This window comes from Furipterus horrens, unplaced genomic scaffold (genome assembly GCF_987537825.1).
Source record: "Furipterus horrens unplaced genomic scaffold, mFurHor1.1.pri manual_scaffold_4, whole genome shotgun sequence".
Classification (NCBI taxonomy): Eukaryota; Metazoa; Chordata; class Mammalia; order Chiroptera; family Furipteridae; genus Furipterus; species Furipterus horrens.
Genome location: NW_028327174.1, coordinates 36,714,752 through 36,730,796, shown reverse-complemented (window position 1 = coordinate 36,730,796; position 16,045 = coordinate 36,714,752). Strand labels below are relative to the sequence as shown.

General features: G+C 42.2%; 1 non-coding gene across 1 annotated transcript; it reads left to right on the top strand.

Annotated features, from left to right (window-relative positions):
* Positions 1–11,522: 11,522 nt before the first annotated feature.
* On the top strand, positions 11,523–11,655 carry LOC150011525 (small nucleolar RNA SNORA42/SNORA80 family). Its single transcript, XR_016511001.1, has one exon. It is a non-coding gene; the product is annotated as a small nucleolar RNA SNORA42/SNORA80 family (small nucleolar RNA).
* Positions 11,656–16,045: the final 4,390 nt, after the last annotated feature.

The following is a 16,045-nucleotide window of genomic DNA, read 5'->3' as shown; positions in this document are numbered from 1 at the left end:
TGTGTTCACCCCAGCTGGAGCTAAGTCTCTCTTCCCTCAGTGCTTTCAGAATACTTAATTCTCTCTGTTAACACATCTATGTTAACTGGCCTTGCGTTAACTTATTTCATGAGTATACTTCTAGACTAGGGTTGTTACCGAGCACAGAAGGGGGTTCTTTCACGTGGTGCCTTGGTGTAAAACCCAACAATTAGTGTTGAGGAAAACAGGTCTTTGTTTACAATATTCCAACCTGGGGAGGGTAGTGAGCACTTCAACTCAGAGCCCTGTTCTGCCACGGGACCCAGCACTTCCCTTGCTCCCCAAAAGGCTATAAACCAAAACCAAGCCCAATAGCTCTCCATCCCTTATCTGTCAGGTCTCTCCTTCAGGATTTGGGGTATGATATCATCAGCCTCTGAATAACAGTCCAGCAAAATTTGTGCTGTGTTGCACTGGATCACGCATGGTTCTCTCCTGCCTTTCCCTTTCAAAGCTGCATGTATCTCTCTTTCCTTCTAAAATCACATGGTGCTCTCTCTGCAAATGGCTGCCGCCTAATTTTTAAAACCCTGACCATGGCCTGTGAGGCAGTGGGCAAGGTAGCCAGTTCTGACCATTTACAGAGCCTTGCACAGGTCCCGTATGCTCTTTCCTCACCATTCTATGGTCATTCTGTACCATTCCCTGGTCCAAAAACCCCTCCCATCTCCTTGGGACCTTGGAAGAACCAAATCTATTTGCATAACTAAGACACTAGCTACCAGTCATAGATGTGCAAAGGCATCTTGAAAGCTGTGCTCCACTGAGTCCCCTCCCCCACCCCCTTACCCCAAGCTCTGGGGAATTTTGGGGCCCTCACTCTGTACCAGGGTTACGAACATCCTGTGGTAAGAAACGCTTTTGTCCAACCATGTAGCTTTCATAGTGTTTTCCCAAAGCAGGTATTAATGAATGAGTGTTATTAATGCAAATGTGTTTACAATAACATTAATCTTATGAAACTATGGTGGAGATTTTTCATACTGTGCTTCACGCATACACGTTTTCAATTCTGTTTCTTCTGCTTATATCCTTGTTTAATTTGTTCATATATGTGTACAGAAAGTAAGTCGTCTCAAGAATGCCTACTATACAATAGCTCTCTGTTGTTTAAAACAAAACAATTCTCGTAAATGCCTTGCCCAGGGTCAAGCAATTTTCTCAGGAAATCAGTCTTATTGTGAAACGGAAAACCCTTCTAGATTTTGTTTTCTTAACTATTCACTTCACTGATACACTTCAGTAGAAAATGAATCCTATTTAGCAATCCAAGAGACATGATCCAATAGACCTCTGGTTTTCTGTTTTCTTTTTTTTAAATAATTTATGTATTTATTTGTTAGTTTTGTTTATTTATTTATTTATTTTTAGAGAGAGGGGAAAGGAGAAAGAGAGGGAGAGAAACATCACTGTGTGGTTGCCTCTCACTCGCATCCCCAACTGGGGACCTGACGTGCAACCTAGTCATGTGCCCTGACTGGGAATCGAACCAGCGACACTTGGTTCACAGGCTGACACTCAATCCACTGAGTCACAGCAGCCATGGCCAGACCTCTGGTTTTCATCTATGAGAAATAATATTTACAGTCCAGGCCCAGGGAAGTCTAACTAGAGAACTTTGGTTGCCTTTGTATATGCAAAGCTCTTGGTTGCGGGGTGATAGAAGCACAGCTTGAATTCACCCAAGAGAGGGGGATGGGAACAGGGATTGCTGGTTCACAAAATCCGAGGAGATGAATAATCAAATGAAGTGGAAACAGGAATGCCACTGAGCACTCAGGAACAATGGGAACCAGAGATTGGAAAGCAGCCAGAACCTCCTTCTGCATTTTGAATCCCTGTTTCTTTACATGCTACCCTTGCTGGATGTGGATCAACCTTCTCTACCGGGAGGATACCTAACCATACACAACTCCTTCATTTTTCTTTTTAAAATTTTACAGCTTTATTCCTAGAGAGGAACAGTCCCTCTCCATTTTAATTTAATAAATTCCAGGGCCCTGGATGGTGTGGCTCAGTGGATTGAGTGCCAGCCTGTGAACCAAAGGATTGCCAATTCGATTCCCAGTCAGGGCACGTGCCTGGGTTGCAGGACAGGTCCCCAGTTGGGGGCACACAAGAGGCAACCACAGGTTGATGCTTCTCTCCCTCTCTTTCTTCCTCCCTTCCTCTCTCTCTAAAAATAAAATAAATAAAATCTTTTCAAAAATATTCTAAGGACCAGGTTTGGCCCCAGGTTGGATCAGACCTAACAGGAGAAATGTTGTCCAAGAAAATAACAGTCCTGACATAGCCATGTGATGAAGAGGGAGGGAGGATGGAGAAGTGACAGTTCCTAAGAGAAGGGAGCTGGAAGGGTATTGGGTTGACAATTCCATAGATGTTCTTTGCTCCTTTTGAGGATATGGGCTGTCCTATTTACCAACAAACTTCTAAACTTCTAGAAAGAGGGGGAAAACGCTAGTGAAGATCCATGCACCAGATACTTCACCTCAGAGGACAGTTTCTCATCAAAGTAGCAAAGGTACCTCTCAGCTAAAAGGAAGAAGAGGTGAAATGCTCACATTCATTTGAAGTACAGTCAGTGAAAATAGTCTTCCCATCAGAGGACATTGAGAGAAACTGATAAGAGACACCTAAAATGTGTAGCACATGAAATGAACCCTTCCAGTAAATACTGTGTGGGGTCTGGCCTGTTCTCCTAATGCAAAAGGTCGTAACTCTAGACTAATTCATGGTTTCTCCAAGTCCTGCTACAGCCAAGATTTCTGCCAGCCCCTAGAGTGCCTTTATGCTAATTAGAAAGCCAAGCCATCCTTGGGGCCATCCAGCACCCCTATCCCCCTACCACCATGCCAGGACTGTGGTGAGCATTGAATTTCAGCCTGCGTTTACCCCTCAGCCAGGCAGGGTCCAATCTGCACAGGTATCTACGGGTAAGCAGGCTATCTCTTCTCCAAAAGCAAGGACTTCCAGCATCAGTAAAAGTGACCCTTGGATAAGAGCATGGGCCTGGTGATAGAAGACAATAGCAGGAATGGCAACGATGGCTGAATTCAAGGCTCTAGGGACAGACAATCCACCTCCAGATATTGGAGCCATAGGGACATCTCTGGGAGAGGCAGGACCAGTGGTGATCTCTGGGGGCTGAGCAAGAGCAGAAGTAGCACTAGCTTCTGAGGCTCCTGGAATGATTCAAGGAGCAAGAGGGTTGGGGAGCCTTGTTTGTCTCTCCCAATTTAAAGCAGGGCTGCTTTTTCTTTTAATGCAAAAATTTATGTAGCAGAACACCTTGAGATTGATGAAACATTTTTGTCTTCTTTCTCTTTCTCATTTAAACACTAAAAATAATTCCCTTTTCAAGGAGATGGTTGTACAAAGGTTTAAGGAAGCTATCCTTAGAAAAGCATAACAAGAGGATATAGAAATGTCATTTTTATAAGGTTGTATTCAAACTCATAAAGCAGCCACTCTCAGAAAAGAAGTCGTACCCACATTGTCTCAAAAGAAAGAGGAATTGGTACATTTGGGGTGAGTGCCCAAAAGACAAGCAATGGCACCTGAAGCAGGAACAGAGGGAGGGAAAATGATGAGGGTCTGCGGAAGGTGTGACTTCTCCAGTTGGAGATTTATCCTGGGAGTCCTGTCACCATGAACCCCAGTGACTAGGCATAGTTTTCCTGTGAGTGAGCATCATTGCCAGCACCTAAAGCACTGGCCAGAATCGAGGAACCATCACCCCATTGCTGTAGTCCAAGGAGTAAATGCCCAGGCAGTCTGCCACTGTGCTATTAGATCCCGTTTATTTTTGTGCTTCGAAGGAGCCGCCCATGATATTCCACTCACTGCATGAGTCAGAGTCTTGTTTCCCAGAGCTGCTAAAACACTCTCCCCCTACTTCCTGGACTCCATCTGAGACGCTGCTCACCAATTCCCCTGGCTCGGTATGAATTAGGAGCTGGGCTGGGTCTCTCACTCCGACACCACAATAGAGCTCCAGGTTTGCAAAAGGAGGAGAAATAGGAAAGAACTGGGTACTAGTTATGTTTGTGACAAAAGGTAACATTCAGATCACTGGAGAAAAGACTGAATTAATAAAAAATGTTGTGAAAATTGTCTAGCAACTAGAGGGAAAATATTAGATCATTGCCTTACTAAATCTAAATAATTATAGACAGGTCAAAGATTTAAATGTAAATATTTTAAAACATAAAAATAGATGAAAATGGGAAATAGTAATGATAAATAGTGTTGAGTAAAAAACTTGAAAAGTTCTGTGGGGCAAAAAAATAATCACATACAAGATTGAAAGACAAACTGAGGGGAAAATTCACAACAAAAATACAAGGCAAAGGGTTAATAGCCATAATATTAAAGGAGTTTTTACAAATAAAGAAAAGTAAAAACTCCAATAGAAAAAAAAATTGGCAAAAGTAACACACAGGTAATTAAAATGTCACTGGTCAATAAGCACATGAAAAAATGTTTAACTACACTAATATTTAAAGACGCAAATTAAAACAATGAGATTATAGTCACTTGTCAAGTTGTCATTGATTTCTTAAAATTGCTCAAACTCACACATTGACAAGATTGGAAGAAGTATCTACTTTATGCTTTTTCTGAGGGCATTGTAAAATATTAATAATACAACTTTTCCAGAGAGTAGTTTGACAAGAAGTATCAATACATAAGATGTACATACTCTTTGTTGCAACAGTTCTACAAGGAGATATTGCACAAATTTGAAAAGATGTATTCATACTTGTTAATAATTTTGAAAAATAGAAAACAGTGTCCCCTAGTAGGTAGTGGTTAGGTAAATGTAGTACAGCATCATGGACTACTGTACAGCCCTTAAAAGAATCATGTAAATCTGTATTGACACAGAAAGATGGCTTCCATTACTGATTCTTTGAAGCCTGTGCCATTCAGTTGGATTTTGCCTTCTCAGCAACATTTGACCTGCAGATTAGTTTTACCCTTGGGCTTCCTTGTTATCTATCTAATTCTTTTAGTTTTTCTCTTTCTCTCTGGTTACATCCCCTCGGTGTCTTCATTTATCTCTTACATGATGCTCTCCTCAGCTCGCCAACATTTTCCATCCGTAGTCTCATTCACTTCCACATTTCCTATTACCATGCTAATGTGAATAACTCCTAGATCTACAGAAATATCCCAAATCTTTACTGAACTCTGGACCTAAATATGCATTTGCTTAATGCAGACACTGAATTCTGCCACTTTGGCCAAGTCTTTAAACTTCCCTTAACCTTTGTTAAGGAGATGAGATGTTGGCAGATGCAGAGTCAGAGTGATGTGACATCTCACAGTGATGCCAATAAAAACAACTACTATCTGTAACAAAGAGGAAGGGCTTTCTTAACCCAGTACCTTTTTTGGGAATCTCTCACATCACACCACGTAGCCAGTTACCCACTCCACCCAGCTGATGTCTGCTCGGCTCTGCCTCACATCACTGGCACATCCTGTACTTGCTGGAGGAACCAGAGAGACCATCTGACCTCAGCTTGTCTGCTACTCAGCTAGAGTGTGTGGTGACATTTGCCTCAAGGCTCATGGGAAGTGGTCAGCCTTAAGGCATGATTTCAAAATTCTGCTTAGTTGTAATTGTTCTTGAGAGATAGGTAATAGTTCTCTTTGCTCCATAATTATGATAGTGAACAGGAGACCTCTGAAACTGAAAAGAAAAGCAAAACACAAAAGAAAACAGCTCATGGACCTTTATAGACAATTATACATACATTTGTGGCTATACACACCCCACATAGAATATGTGTGTGTGTTTATAACTGAGTTTTTCTTTCCATTAGGATGAGAAATAAGGAAGTATTCATCCAACAGTGACTCATGTTATTACTATAATAGGTTTTAATCAGAGCAAAAGTCAAATTTGTGTTGCCTTAAATAGTGTGGTTAAAGTCTCTGAAATGAGAAACCTTAGCTTAGAATCTTTGTGTCAACAATGAGCAATTTGTGTTGTCTAGCCTGCAAGTCTCAAACAGCAATTATTTGATTTCCAAGCCTTAACTTCATTTATCAGTTGTAGTTTATAAACTTGTGATGCAGTTTGTATGTTTCCAACAGGGTGGTTTGGAAATGAGCCATATGGGAATTCATTTTCAATGGAGGAAGTGAGAGGCATGGAATTAAGGCAATACCTGGGCTCCGTCATCTTGGGAAATCTGGGTGTTTGGAAGTACAGTGTTTTGTACATTGAGTGGAGGACCCAACTGATCTCACATCAGAGTGTGTTTGATTTTAAAGATCTGTATATGCGGAGAGCACACACACAATGATCAATTTAGGACAGGGATCTTGTTTTGTTCACTGGTATTTACTCAGTGCTCAGAACAGTGTTTGGCACATGGCTTTCTCAGAAAATTTTGTTGAATAAACTGCCGATATTTAAACTGTGTGCAAAGGAGAAAGAAAAAAATTAATAGGTATTCAATTGTTAACAAATCCAGGGCACCCTGGGTAACAATGTCACAACTTGGACTTAGTCGCAAAGCCTGCTGGGTCACAGCAAAATGAAATAAAGTGTGGGAGAAGTCAGGAATCAGAAGAATAAGGACAGAGGAGACAACCAAATCATCTCTGGAAACTTTCCATGGTCTAAGACCAGCTTGGGCTGGGTTTGGGCACGATGGTCCACTCCAAAGGGTGGGGCATGACAGTGGGAGTCCCAGGGACAGGCTAGAATCAAAGTCGGATGGATGGGGAGCAGTCCAGTCCTAGCAGAACTCAGTCAGTGACTGAGAATAACAAGAGAAAGGATTTGGTCTTATAGGGAAGAGAACAGGCAAGAATTTAGCAGGGTGCAAGGGTCCAAATACCAGCAAAGAACCAGAGTGCAGGACAATGGAACTAAGGACAAAAAGCCCAGACTTACTGGACTAACATGGTAGATGACTTGGGAAGGCTGTAATCTGGTAGGTCTGCATGGGTACTCCAGGCAGCCAGCTTTCTACGTCATTCTCAGCAACTCTAATTCTAAGGATTCACCAACTGATGGACACAGGCTTATATCCTGGGCAGGGCTAAGCCTACAGATAAAGGGAATGAGATTGGCCCCCTCACCGTGTGCTCCTTTGATGTCCTTAATATGCTTCTGGGTTAACACTCATCACAATCACAGTTAGTTCAATGACTTTTGTTCCTTGCTGGTGCAAAGGACTGTTTTTATATTGATTACACTGGGGAACACAATTTTCATTGAGTTAGACCTGATATTTGTTTTTGACTAACTTTTGGCATCTGAATCCAAAAATGATCCCAATTTTTCTCTATCACACCAACTTTGTAAGGTACGAGATATTCTCCTTTGTCTCCAAAATCATACAAAATGTAGAGACAAAGAAAAATAAAGAAAAAGTTACCTAAATATACTGTTTATTTAGGGTTATTTTATTCATATAAAGGCTATATATTTTACTATAAGTCAAATTGTGTACAAGTAGTAAAGTTCTGCTACCAAACATACATATTAAGGTATTTTATCTTTTCAAACAACAGGCTAGGAAATGCCAAAATGAGATACTTGAAACAGTCTCCCTCAGTTGGCAAAGCTTTCACACATTTCTTCATGAGACCCAGTTTTGTGTGCAGAGGTGGGAATATAATGTTCTTTCTGTCAACAAGTGGCTCATGTACAATGTTTGGATCACCAGGTTGGAGGTCAAATGTTGGAGGCCAATTCGACTCCACCCAAAGCTTCTCATGAGCTCTGCTGTCCCACATACACAGAAAACAGGGATCCTTGGTGTATACGCATTGCTGACCAAGGAGGAAGCAGACCACTTTAAGGTCAACATAGATGATCCAATTGTGCTTGTGATATTGCAACAGATAAATGACTCTCTTTACGTCTTCATATTCTTCACAAAAACAAACTGAATGGCAATTGAAACTGCACCATATAAACTGCCATTGTGCAGGAGGACACACTTCAAGCTCCGCTTTGAGCTATCGATGAACAGTCACCATTCAGCTGCATTCTAGATTGGAATTCCCAATTCCTCCATTAAACGATGTATGTTATGGTAATACACAAAGCCATAGTCACTTCGATAGTACTGCAGAAATGCACTTTGTCTTGATCAAAAGTAGGATACCTTTGCTCCTTGTTCAAGCAGGTTTTTCTCGTGCAGTCTTGATACTAGGAATTCTGAAGCCTTTTGGATAGTTCCAAATCTCATGCCAAATCATTCAACTCATGCTGATCAAATGCCTTATGAACTGAGTCATCTTCAATTTCAAAGTCTTCATCGTTGCTGTCACTTAGTTCTCCACCATACTTCTGTTTTTCAAAAGAGGGTAGTTCAATGGAAACTGGCACTGGGATTTCAGCTGAATGAGGCACTGGGCGTATAGCTGATGGTAGACTAGGACACTCTATTTTACATTTATTTTCCTTGTTATATCCTGATGTTTTCACTATACAAAAGTAACAGTCACTTGAATGATCTCTGGGCTCTCGCCAAACCATAGTTATACCAAATGGCAATTTATCATGTGTTCCCTTTGTCCACATCCGTAAACTCTCAACACACTGCTTGCACACCTTGTGAGGGGCCCAAGACTTACCTTGATCACCAAGTTTTACTTTAAAATATGCAAAATAGGCTTGGCTGACAAATGCACTGATGTTTGTTCTTTGACTGGGAATGTTGAAACTGCCACAGATAGAACAAAATGAATCAGGGTTGTTTAGGCACTTACGATGAGAAATAGCAGAGGCAGACATGATCTGAAGGAAAGGAAATCAGCACATATGTAAATTAAAAAATAAATTCTGCTAACTCCTTGTATACAGACAAGAACTCGGACTACACTTTGGAATACGATTCACTATATAGAGAGGCACACAACCTCCCACCACACCGTCTCATGTGTAACTGAATAGCCTAGACAAGTATGAACCTGTCACTGGTCTCCAAGGTCATCCCCTACCACTCCCCACTCAAGGGGAGGTTTGCTCTCAGTCAATAGGAGAGCACTAGTGCTTCCCTTGATCCAAGCTCAATCCACCCTGGAGTGGTCACATTAAGATAAGCTGTACAGAAAAAAACTCGATGTGATAGAGAAAACTAACTGCAGTTTTGAAATCAGCATGCCTATTTAAGTCTAAAACAGCTGAAAAATCAAACTCAACAGGAACTGTGTTAAAAATTGTTCCCCTGTGTTACCACTATATTCCCAGCACTAATACATAGGACATAGTAGGCGCATAGTATGAAGAAGAAAAAAGAACCAGGGCCTTCTCAAGGAAGAGGTTTGAGAAAGCAGAGATGGCCCCTGTCACTATCTGGCCCCTGCTTGCATCCGGCAGTATTTCTCACCCCCTCTACCTCCCATTTCCTTGCAATGGTCAGAACTGGCACAGGGAAGAGGGAAGGCAGACTGGGGTCATGACCTGCCTTGAAGAGCAGAGCTTAACAAGGCCGCTCTTCCATGCTGCCACTTTTACCTCTGAGCCCCACCAGATATCCTGTTGGAATTAGATGTTTTACTCTGAATAGTGTATTTCATACCAGCATTTTCCTCTATGTTAAAGAAGAAAGCTACTAAAGCAGTATGAGTTTCGAGGAGAGGAGAGGAAAGATGAGCAACAGAGAAAGGAAAGAAAAGAGAAGAAGAAAAGGAAAACATCCCATTACCACTTGCAACAGGACTGGATTTGGGTTGCTAATTGCCCCCCTCCCAGCTACTGCAGCCATTCCCCCCCCCCCCCCCCCCGTCTCCTGACTTCCACTCTCCCACACGTGTGTGCGTGGTAGCTGCAACAAATCACAGCCATGGGAGAGCCGTCCTAGTGACAGGGAGCCCTGCCCACCACCACCAGCATGGCAGCCACCTTGTTCTGACCTCCTGACTTCTGGGCCCCATACATTAAACTTCTGTTGGAGTCGCTCAACTTTCGGGGCTTTTTTCCCTGTTGCCTGAGCATCCCAGCCAAGCTGAAAGGTCTTACACTCTAGGATGTTTCTGGAGCCAAAGCTAATATACAAACAACAGAAGGGTGGGTAGTAGGAAAGAAAGAAAGACTCTCTGTGTACATATGTGTATTTTTAAACTAATGGGAAAAACACTATAAATGGAATTCCAATGGGACAAAACAGGACAAAATCCCATCCAACAGGACATTGTAAATGGTTCTAAGAAATTCCAAAGAATGTAAACTGTACAGAAACACCAGGGAATGACATCATCAGCTCTAAAAAGACTTAGTATCTGAAAAAAAAAAAAAGAATACACTGGGCCATGAAGCAAACAGATGATGGAAGCATATCTGGAACATGAGACCCTTTGCCCTGTATCTTTACATCAAATAAAAATAAAGAATTTCAAACAAAATCCTTAGAAGGTGGGGGGTTGTGAAAACAAACAAAATGGCTTGGAAATAGCAGGAGAAAGTTCCAGATAGGGAGACTCTAGTGTATATGGAAAAGACGAAGAATATTAATATCTCGTTCAGATGTATTGGTCTCTCTTAGGAAGGAGGGAATTTTGACTTTTCCTCTAATACCTTCTTCTGGTAAATGGTAAGTGTTTGCTGAGCCCCAGATGGGAAGCGAAGCAGTTAGAACTTCCAGCAAGGTCTGCTCAGTGAGACAGGTGGTCCCGGAGTCAAGCCCAGGACTGTTACCAGGTTAATCTTCCAGGAAGTACAATATGCTAGCTAGAGGCTCCGGCAAAGTACCAGCGTGTTGGAATCCATTTTAAGAAGTTCATTAATACAGTAATTACCTTCTTGACACTCCTTATCAGTATGTGATTATGTTTTCTTTTTGAGTGACAAAGCTCATTCACTACAGAAATACCTAATTGTTGTGCAGATGAGGTATGAGTACATACTCCATAAGGGCTACACTGTACAAATGCAAAATACAGTTTATTAGGGGCACCTTGCAAGTATAGAAGTCACAGAGCTCACGCAGTCCTTCAAGTATCTTTCCCCAGGAAGGAATACTTAGGTTGAGGCTAGACAGATCTCTTCTCAAGGACCTGCTCTATAATGCTCTGCATACTTACAGAGAAAGGTAATTGGGTACTGATGGAAGTTTCTAGATCACACTGTTAGGAAGGAAAGCTGTCCCTCATCTCTAAGCAAAGATAACAAAACTAACTATCTCAGAGGCTATTAGGAAGATTAAGATAATTAATACTTATAAAGCATATGGAACACTACCTGGCACATAAGAAGCTTTTTATTATTTTTTTAAATTAAGAAATATGTATTATGTGACAACTATGGACCAAATGCCATTTTAGGTGCTGAAAATATAATGGTGAGCATGGACCTTTTATACCAGTGGAGTGACAGATAATAAACCAATAAACAATGTGGTATAAAATACAATGGCAGGTGATAATAAGAACTCTAAGAAAGTAAAGTGATGAGAATGGTCTTCTTCCATCAGGTGATAAGGAAAGGCCTCTATGAGGAGATGATACTTGACAAAGATCTGAAAGGAGTGAGGACATGATTTATGGCAAGCCCATTCCCCTGGGTCTCAGATAGTGCCCCATGCAGGATCAAACTGTGGCCTTGGATCATTGCCTAGCCTCTGCCTGTAGGCTGCAGGCACTGAAGTGAGTTGCACAGTGGGGAAAAAAAAAAATGGAAGGATTGTGGACACAAATCATAAGGCTATCCAGTGAGAAGCGTATTCTGGGCAAAAGCAATAGCTTATATGGATGTCCTGAGGCAGGATCATGCTTGGGGTGTTCCCAGGAAAGCAAGAAGTCCACTGTGGCTTGAGAGGTGTAAGGGAATACGGTAGGAAATGAGATCAGGGAAGTAGGCAGGGGCCAGATCGCAGTGTTGTAGGCCACAGTGTTGTGTAAGATTAGTTGTAAGCCATTGGAGAGGATTGAATGGTGAGGTGACATTATCTGAGTCAACTGTAGAATGATTGTGAGGGTAAGAAAGAAAGCAAGGGGAGTTGCGAGGAGGCAATACCCTTAGATGTGAGATGCTGGTACTGGAGACTGGGTAGTGTCAGTAGAGGTAGTGAGAAGAAGTTGGATTCAAAGGGAGAAGTTACCAGTCTTGTTGTCAGGTTGAACACAGGTGTCAGAACAAGAGGGATGACTGAAGTGTTTGAATAACTTGTGAGAACAGTGTCACCACTCACTGAGATAAGCATGATTCAGGAAGGGACCGTGGGGGTGGGGGTAGGGGTATTCAAAAGTTTGGTCTTGACATGTTGGTTTTGAAATATAAATTAGACATCCAAATCCACTAGGCAGTAGCAATAAGCATCTGTAGTGAGAAAATTAATCAAGACTGCGATGCAGCAAACATTTCCTGAGATGCATTCAAGGTCCTGTATGGGGAGAGCAGCGGGATAGAAGATAGGAGCCACTTTGCCTAAGAAGAGAACTGAAGGCCCACAGACCCTTTCAGAGTGGTGTGGGGGGCTGTATTAGTGACATGACAGTGGCACCATTTGGGTAAGTAGGGGAAAGGGGTTTCTTTCCAAGACCTAAATAGTCTCACTTGGTTTTTCCCTGTCTATAGATTCTGAGGTCGAGGGTATAAGGAAAAGATAACTTATTTAACATTTTTAAACTTCTTGTTTTTATCTGTAAAGAAAATAGACTAATAATACTAATAACAGTTAATAATAATTATTTTTCTATATGTCAGGCCCAGTACTCATCACTTTGTAAGCATCATCTTATTGAACTGTCACAGTAACTGTGGGACACATGTCATTTTACAGAGGAAACTGAGATTTAGAAAGGTCAAGTCACTCCCCCAGGGTCACTTGGTTAGTAAGTGGTTAAGGAACAGAGACCAGGATTAAAATCAAGACACTCTGACTCTAGTCTGCTAAATTTCCTGCTTTCAGCTTTCACGCTCCATTACTTTAGGATCAAAATTCCACTTCAGCTATGTATTATATTACAAAGCTCACTTGAAGAGCACTAGCATGTTGAATTTAGGGTGCTTTATGGCAGTAGCAGCTGGCCAGCATTGGATGGTGTGGTAGGCTAATGGCACCCCTCTATCCCCTCCCCGTGGACATTACAATTTCCTTCTCCTAATCTCTGGGACCTGTGACTGTTATATTAGATGGCAAAAGAGATTTTGTAGATGTGACTCCACTGGGAGTCTTGAGATCAGAGGATTGTCTTGGATTATCCCAGTGGGCCTAGTGTAATCACAAGGGTTCTCGTAACAGAGAAAATGATGTGAAGATGGAAGTAAAGACTGAAAATGAAGACGGTACGCTGCTAGCTTTGAAGATGGAAGAAAGGTCCATGAGCCAAGAAATGCAAGAAATACAGCTTAGAATCTCCAGGCAAGGAAACAGATTCTCCCCTAAAGCTGCCAGGAAAAGGCGGCCCACACCTTGATTTAGCCCCATGAAATTTTAGACATCTGGCCTCCAGAATGATAAGAGAAGAAGTCTGTGTTGCTTTTAAACTGTCAGATGTGTGGCAATTTGTTACAGCAGCAATAGGGAACTACTAAGAAAAGGGTAATGCGGCAGGCATGGCAGCTACTGCATGAAGACCTGAGAGAGATCTAGAACTGGTGAGGCTGTGGAAGGACCCGGGCATATTCAAGGGTAGGACAGTCTGTGAGGAAACGCTAAGAAGTGGCCTCAAGCCGAGGATACTATAATTTCTAACACAGCTCATAGAAGGTCATGCTGCCTCAAGGTCGGACCTGATTTCCTGCTATTGAAAGGTGTGTTGCATCAAAGCAACTTCTGCTCGTTTGATCAGACTTTTTCCCAGGTTGAGGACTGACACACCTCCACCAGGTGAGATGGGGTCCCAGGCTTTGTGGGGAGGTGGGAGGTGAGGAATGGCACCTTGGTTCAGCACCTAGCACAGTGCCTGTACATAACAGAGCTCCAGTCAACTTTGTCCCTTGTTTTGTCCTGGATAATGTGGCTAATGTGGCTCAGAAACAAGAAACATATACACACATACACATATACACATATCTCAGAATTGAGACAAATGCTTTCTCACTTTATATTTCTAAATAAAATAAAGCCCTAGAAAAATACTTCTACTTAACTTAAAGGATTAAGGAAACTAATCAGACACAGGGAGTGGCTCTGAGTCTAAGGAAATTTATGCCATTTTCCACGAATATCCAGACTCATGAGCACTCCACCCACAGAAATAAAAAATGTCATCGTTAGCAATAACAGGTTACCGCTGTACCTGATTTATCTATGGTTCTGGAGTAACTGCAAACAGATGTTATAATTTAGTTTTAATGAACCATGTTTAATCAGGACACTCTAAATTTCCTAAAGTTGACCCCTGTAAAGGCAGCTTGATAAAAACTTGGAGTATTGCTTGATTTGCTCTCCAGGAAAGCATTTTACCCACAGAATGACATCACAGCATTTCAGAGCACTGAGGGTCCGTAGAGAGCTTCAAACACTATTGGTCTGAGTGACACTGAGTTAGATTTCAATGGGGTTTAGCCCATAGTCATCAGAGTTTGCATAAAGGCACCACATACAATGTTGTTTTTTATTATTAACATTTTTCTGATTATTAAAAACTATACACGTCACCCTGACTGGGGTGGCTCAGTGGATTCAGTGCCAGCCTGTGAACCAAAAGGTAACTGGTTCAATTCCCAGTCAGGACAAACGCCTGGGTTGTGGGCCAGCTGTCTAGTTGGGAGTGTGTGAAAGGAAACCAACACATCAATGTTTCTCTCCCTCCCTCCCTCTAATTCTAAAAATAAATAAATAAAATCTTAAAATAAACAAACCAAGAACCCATGCATGTCATTGTAAAACATTTTAGAAATATAGAAAACTGTACAATAAGGAAATACAAATTGGACTCCTGGTCAGGATGGTGGCATAGGTAAACATGGTTCATATCCTCACACAACCACATCAAATAATAACTAAATTATAGAACAGCCATCACTCAGAATCATCAGAAATCACGCGGAATGGAGGTCTGACAACTACAGAATTAAAGAAACCACATCCATCCAAACTGGTAGGAGATGCGAAGACATGGAACAGGCTGGTCTCACATCCATGTGTGGTGGATAAAAATCCAGGAGGGATATTGTTACAGAGCAAGGTCCCCCAAATCCCCAGCTCCTGCAACTAAGGGATGGGGGAAAGGCACAGCTTTCAAGATGCCTTTGGATATGTATGGCTGGTAGCTAATGTCTTAGTTATGCAAATAGATTTGGTTCTATTAAAGCCTCAAGGAGATGGGAGGAGTTTTACCATAGAATGGTGAGGAAAGAGCACACAGGGCCTGCTCAAGGTTCTGTGAATGGTCAGAATCCGTTACCCTGCCCACTGAGTCACAGGCCATGGTCAGGGATTTAAAAAGATGGTGGCAGCCATTTTGGAGAGAGTTCCACGTGGTTTACAAGGAGGTAGAAGAGGAGATCCATGTGGCTTTGAAAGGACAAGGAGAGAACCACTCGTGATTCAGTGCAACATGGCACATGTTTTCCCGGACTGTTATAAGGAGGCTGATGACATCATACACCAGATCCTGAAGAAGACAGCTAACAGATAAAGGATGGGGAACTTCTGGGAATGCTTTTGGTTTCTAGCCTTTTGGGGATCAAGGGAAGTGCTGGGTTCCGTGAGAGAACAGGCCTCTGAGCTAAAGTGCTCACTGTCCTTCCCAGGTTGGAATATTGTGAATAAGGACCTGTTTTCTTCAACATTAGTTGTTGGGTTTTATACCAAGTCACCACATGAAAGAACCCCCTTTGCTCTGTAACAATATCTCAGGAGCAAGAAGTCCCAGCCCAATGCCAGCCCCCCCAGCCCAGAGTCCCAGTACCAGGAAGATAAGTCCCCTAACCCCTGGATGCAAGAATCAGCAGGGATTGAGTCAGTGCAAGAAAATTCTGGAGTCCCAAGCAGTTCCTCTTAAAGAACCTATACACTGACTCACCTACCCAGACTCACGCCCTCTGAACTCCAGCAACAGGGTAGTAGCTTGAAAGGCACCAGTGACATACAAGGAGGAA